The 6,000-nt window shown below is 45.6% G+C and overlaps 1 protein-coding gene and 1 pseudogene across 12 annotated transcripts in view; both read left to right on the top strand.

Annotated features, from left to right (window-relative positions):
• Positions 1 to 6,000, top strand: part of MCTP1 (multiple C2 domains, transmembrane 1) — a 448,818-nt gene that overhangs the window by 401,308 nt on the left and 41,510 nt on the right. The window lies entirely within an intron of this gene.
• On the top strand, positions 157 to 1,788 carry LOC102256605 (annotated as a pseudogene).

Genomic DNA, 6,000 nt, shown 5'->3' with positions numbered 1-6,000 from the left:
GGAGGGGGAAAGGGGTGTGGGGGGTTCGGGAAGAGATTGGACAATAATCTTGCACCTATGGATGAGGACAGTGGGTGGGGAGTGAGGGCGGAGGGTGGGGTGGGAACTGGGTGGAGGGGAGTTATGGTGGGAAAAAAGAGGAACCAATGTAATAATATGAACAATAAAGATTTAATTAAAATAAATAAAGTCCTACAATTGGCTCCTCTCTGAGGGGGCGTGGCTGGACTTTAGGGCGGTCTGAGCCAGCTTAAAACCCTGCTGAGGCGCGGTGGCCCACGCTGTGGTGATTGTTGTGCGTGGAGGCATGGAGGAGTGCGCTTGCCTCTGCGGCTTGGGCTCTTCCCGGGGATGTCAGTGTCAGGAGTGCCAGCGCCTAGCTGAGAAGGCAGGGGCCGAGGGCAAGCCGGCCCCGGCAGAAAAGCACCTCAAGGCGGACGCGGCAGCGCGGTGCTGTGCGGGGAGTGGAGGAATCGCAAGCCCCATGCCGCCCCCGCACTGCTCACTGCAGGACCTGCCGGTGGAGATGCTGGTGGAGATCTTCACCTCGCTCCCCGGCACTGATCTGCGCAGCCTGGCCCAGGCCTGCACCAAATTCCGCCACATCTTGCACATAGACAGCATCTGGAGACGGCGCTGCCGGGAGGAGTTTGGCCTTTGTGAAAACTTGCAGAATCTGGAGACGATAGGTATGTCTTATCGAGAAGTCTATGCGAAGCTGTTCCCATACAGACACATTTTGGGATTGTGGCAGCTAGATACTGAGGGCTATAGAACACTGCTGAATGTCGTGGTGGACGGCTTATGCATTACTGGTTGGACGTACGGGCCTTTCCTTAACACCCAGGTGGATCGCCCAATGCAATTCAAGCCCGCGTTCAGAATTCGCCTGACGGAGAGGAAATCAGCCACGGTGGAGTGCATGGAAGGCCGCCACAGCAGGCCCCACCACCGCCACATGCAGATTCGGAAGAACAGGTTCACCACCCGGTGCAACAAGACAGACCACCTTAAGGATTTACCAACGTGGCTTAGGGACGAATGGGGGCAGGTGCTGGTGCAGGAGGACAGACATCAGTATGACTGCCTGACCTACCGCCGCCTCTACCTCCCGCCAAACCACCCGGACGACCTCATCAGGCCAGGCCTCTTCCAAGGCAAATACGATCGCTTCGGCCTAATGATTGCCATGCTCAGCTTCCATGGGCAGTATGCCAGGGTCACGAAGATCACGGGATACTTCATCTGGACGTTAGAGATCCACCTCATGCGCCGCATCCAGCTGCGAGATGGCAATATCTTCCGCATGGTCCAGGAGATTGATGAGCAGGTGATCGGGAACCAGCAGCAGCAGGAAGATGGGACTGAGGAAAGCCAGGGCCATGGCTGGCAGAGCCCTGCCCAGCCCAGCGTCGGGGAGTCCGGGGCTGCAGCTTCGGAGGAGCATCCTGTTCCGTTTGTTCTGCCTGTGGGCGTGAACTCAAGACACCAGAACTACCCCCGAACCTGCAGGATGTGTTTCTATGCCGTGGAAACTATTACCTTACGTGGCTTAGCCGACCGGGAGTGCTTCCCTGGAGTCTTCATCCTGTTCGATGAGAACCACTTGGGGTTCATCTGTCTGGAGACGAAATACTTCATCCTGTTCGGCAGAGTCCAGAACACCTTCCAGATTGTGGAGGCACCATCCCCGCAGGCCTTCCTGAAGATGCTCTGGAACATTCAGTCCTGACTCCCTTGGAGGAGCAGCTTGCATGCACTTTGAAGATTTGACCTTCTGACCAGGTTACCCACCTTTGTTTGTTTTTTTAATCCTCACCCGAGGATATTTTCACATGGATGTTTAGAGAGAGTGGGGGAGAGAGGGAAAGACAGAAATAATCGATGTGAGAGAAACATATCAGTTGTTTGCCTCCTGCCCAAGCCCGGACCAGGGCCAGGCTGGGTAGGGGCCAGCAATTGAAGTAGAAATAAACCTTAGACCAGTGGTCTCAACCTTCCTAATGCTGCGACCCTTTAACACAATTCCTCATGTTGTGGTGACCCCCCAATTTCCTTGTTACAAATTGAACATAATTAAAGCATAGTGACTAATCACAAATAATAAAGACATCTTAGTTAATAAAAAAAAGAAAACTATATCTTGAGTTTATTTGAAAAAATGGAAGAGATATCTGAAAGTAAATATACAATAACATCATTGTAGTTATTTGCAAAAGTAACTTTGTACTACAATCATTATTAAACCTAAATAAATGAAATTTCTTAGAAATACATGTTTTTGCATTTAGCTATTTTGCACTTCTAAAACATTGTTTACATGCTGATTACTTTGTATAATTGAATAATGAAAATGCACAGCCCATTCTTTCTTTATCCTAAAAAAAACTATTAAAATGGTTCCCCCAGGAAGAAAGCAGTAGGAAATCTATGTGACAATAATTGTTAGGTGGTTTGTGCAAAAGGTGTGAGAATAAAACTGAAAACTTGGGGAAAAGGTGTTGTCTAGAAACTGTTAGATGAATATAAGGAGTAGAATAATGCCAGGTTTATTTATCTTCTCTGCCTCTGAGGATGTCCTTTACATTTCATGAAGTGGCTGTGGATAAATGTCACTGCTGTATGCCCTCTTCCACTGTGAGGTCAAGGTTTCTGCTGGTCTCTTCCAACTCAGGGTAATTGGGACCTGAGAATTTATCCTGCCCTGTCCAAGCCAGTGCAAGCCTTTAAAATAGATCCTCTGGATTTAGGGCTTATAAACCCTCCCTATTAAAATATTTGCAGTGATCGATAAGCCTCAAGACTTGGATGAGGGCTGTCTGTTGAGTTTGTGGCCTAAATCCTAACTAATCAACTTTCCTGCCTAAATTAGTCTTACAACTCAGGTGACCAGGAGTCTTGGTTTGCCTTAGCAGATCCCCGTTTACACCTGGTTTCCTACTGTATATTAATAGTGGCCAATTTCACTTTCTGAAGTGTCTTGGTTTGGATCGAGGGTAGGGAACGCCTGGCCTGTGAGTCATATAAGGCCTACAAAACTATCCATTTGGTCTGGCCCTGCCAAGGCATTAGGGGTGAGTTAATTAAATATTTGACCAAATAGAGCAGGCTAATTTTTAAGTTGATAATTTTGTATGGCCCTCCAATGATGTTATAAATATCAAATGGCCCTTGGCAGAAAAAAGGTTCCCCACCCCTGGTTTAAATGGTAAAGGATATATGATTTCTCTACTCACATGAGTTCTTTGGATTGAAGTGTGTGTTTTTTTTCCTCCCTTGGGTGCTTTTGTGTTTGTGATTTTTATGTCTATGAGGAGTTGTTTTCTTTTTACAGCTCCGCTAAATTTGAGGATATCTTAAAGAAAAGGCCCTAGTTTTCATCAAAGTCATCTAGGGACCATTTTAAAACATAGATTCTTTAGCCCCACCCCAAGAGATTTGAATTCGGTAAGGATGGAGTGAGACCCAGGAATTTTTTTTTTTAACTAGGTGATTCTTAGTCACTTTAGAGTTTGAGAACTTTAGTTTCAAGCACCTGAAAACTCAACCTAGCTATTTGACCCCTAACCTCTGAACTCAGGTACATACAAAGGCATATAACTCCAAGGTTCTCTGGTGAACATTTGGTCTAGTTGATCAGCTGCTGTCTGACTAGGTGATACTGACAGGTTTGAACAACTAATATTTCCCCAGCTAGCTTGGAGGGCTTGTCCTCTTACCTTGCGTTAGCTGGAACTCAGGTCATCATTTTGGATGAAATTCAGGCCAAAGAATTCTTTCCCAATTATCTTATAAACACTGCTTCATCCAGGAGAATTAATTGATATACCTGAGGAAGCTATGTTGAATATTTTACAAGGTGAGTGGTGAGTAGGGATTGAATAGTGGTTCATTTCTAAAAGGTTGATCTTGGAACAAAAGACAGATCATTAAGTGATTCAGCTCCCCGACTCTGCATTCCTTCATGCGGCATTATGCGTGCACAATCAAGGACACATGTCATTCAACAGCGGCTCAGTTTTGCTGACACTCTCAAAGTCATTTTTTTTACAGCTGTCAGGGCTCTGCACAGTTTATGCATTCCTTCTGGGGACTGGATCCTCACATCCCACCAGGCAGGAGAAGCATGCACCTGGACAGAAGGAAACAAGGACACTTGGCCTCCCAAAGATCAGGGCTGTAGGCCTCACACATATTAACAAACTTGTTTACATTCTCCGGGTCATTTTTATTAGTTTTTCAAGGGCACCTGTAACAATTTTTTTTTCCTTACTCACATCTTCACCCCCTTCCTCCACCCTACCTTGACCCCTCTGTCATACACTATCTTCCATGTCTGGGCTCTGTAGAAGGAAATTAAACTGTGATTTGGTATGCTAAATTTCCTGAACTAAAAACTATAATTTGCAATATTATTAAGTCATCACTGTCATGGATTTCAATTTCTTTCTGTTTAAACCCCTAACTCCAGCATCGCTCTTTTCGATTATCACTGAAAGGAGAAAAGGAGAGAGAAAAGCCCTCGGTTGCTCTATTGACTGATCATGTCTATCCAGAAAGTTGAAATAGTATGTTTCCTATCTCAGAGCCTGGCCAGTTTTCAGTTAAAAGCCCACAGTGCTTTCATAGACTCAGTGCTTGCTAGTGTCTATGGACACCTGGGAAAGGTCTGAGGCTTCTTGGGTGCTGCTGACAGCTTGGGCCAGTTGCAGAAAATGGAAATTCCAACTTCTACTTCCAGAGAAACCCTGACCAGGTTCCAGTCCTGGGAGATGAGGGATTTTCTTCCTGGACTGCCGTTCCCAGTCTTTATGGAAACACCTGGATGTTTCCTGTTAGCTGGTAGCATCAATGGCCTTTGCAACAGCCAGAAGCCTACTCCCTTCTTCTGCTGTATTCTCTATGTTGCTGCTGTGAGTTAAGCATCAATATTTTCTGCAGGAGTGGACCAGTAGGATGGGAATGGTTTCGCTGCAGTGATGACTCCAAATCTTGGTGGCTCTGAACCTCAGTGCTTTATGTCTGCTTATGCCATGTGTTCATCACAGGTGGGCAGGGGGCTTTGCTCCTTCCCTTGGCTGTCATCCTCACCTAGGCTGACAGAGCAGCTGCTATTTCGCTAGTTACCAAATCGAAAGGAGAACCATGGCAAAGCACGCATTGACTTCTGAGGCTTCCTCCTGGAGACAACACAGACCATTGCTGCTCACCTTTCATTGGCCAATGCAAGTCACTTCCAGGAGCTAGAAAAGTACAATCTTACCACAGGCCCCAAAAGAAAAAGCCAGAATATTTGGGCAGGGCCTTAATGATGACTACAAAGGAGTAGGAGTTACATGAGTCTAAAATAATGAAAGGAGAAAATGACTATAAAAAACAAGTCTTATCTACCCAAAAATATGTCATTGGAGCCTTTAACAGCTTAATGCTTTCCCCTTCACTTAAATAACATTACAAAAGCAAGGTGCAGACTTCCATCACTGTTGAGAAATAGCAATGTTGAAATGCGATCACAGATTCCTATGACTGCCCCCTCCCTCTGTGGCTGCCCAGGCATGGACAATAGCACAGGGCAGGTGCCCTCTTTGATATGCCAGTAGTGTTCTAGGAAATAAGGAAACTGGAATATGCTATATCCTCTCTTTGTTTCTCACTCATCAGGTCTCCACTGAAGAATATAGATTTTACCAGCTGGTTGTACAGATCAGGGTAATAGTTCATTCAGGCTCTGGACTCAGATTTTCTCGATTTAGATCCCAGCTCCATCATTTACCAGCTACATGACCTTGGGTAACTTGCCTAACCACTCTGTGGTCTCAGTTTGCTCATATGTCTAGTGAATCTAGTAGTAGTATTTATTTTACAGCATTGATAAAATATATGTATAGCTCTTGATCCAAGGCTCCACCAATGTTTTCCCAAACAGGAAATTGCTTCTCCTTTTCTTATTCACTTTAATACAGTATTATAGGTTCTGAAATTTAGGGAACCTCTCTCTTT

The sequence above is a fragment of the Myotis brandtii genome, unplaced genomic scaffold (assembly GCF_000412655.1).
Source record: "Myotis brandtii unplaced genomic scaffold, ASM41265v1 scaffold344, whole genome shotgun sequence".
Classification (NCBI taxonomy): domain Eukaryota; kingdom Metazoa; phylum Chordata; class Mammalia; order Chiroptera; family Vespertilionidae; genus Myotis; species Myotis brandtii.
Note: the sequence above shows the minus strand (reverse complement) of the source record. Positions and strands in the feature narration are given on the sequence as shown.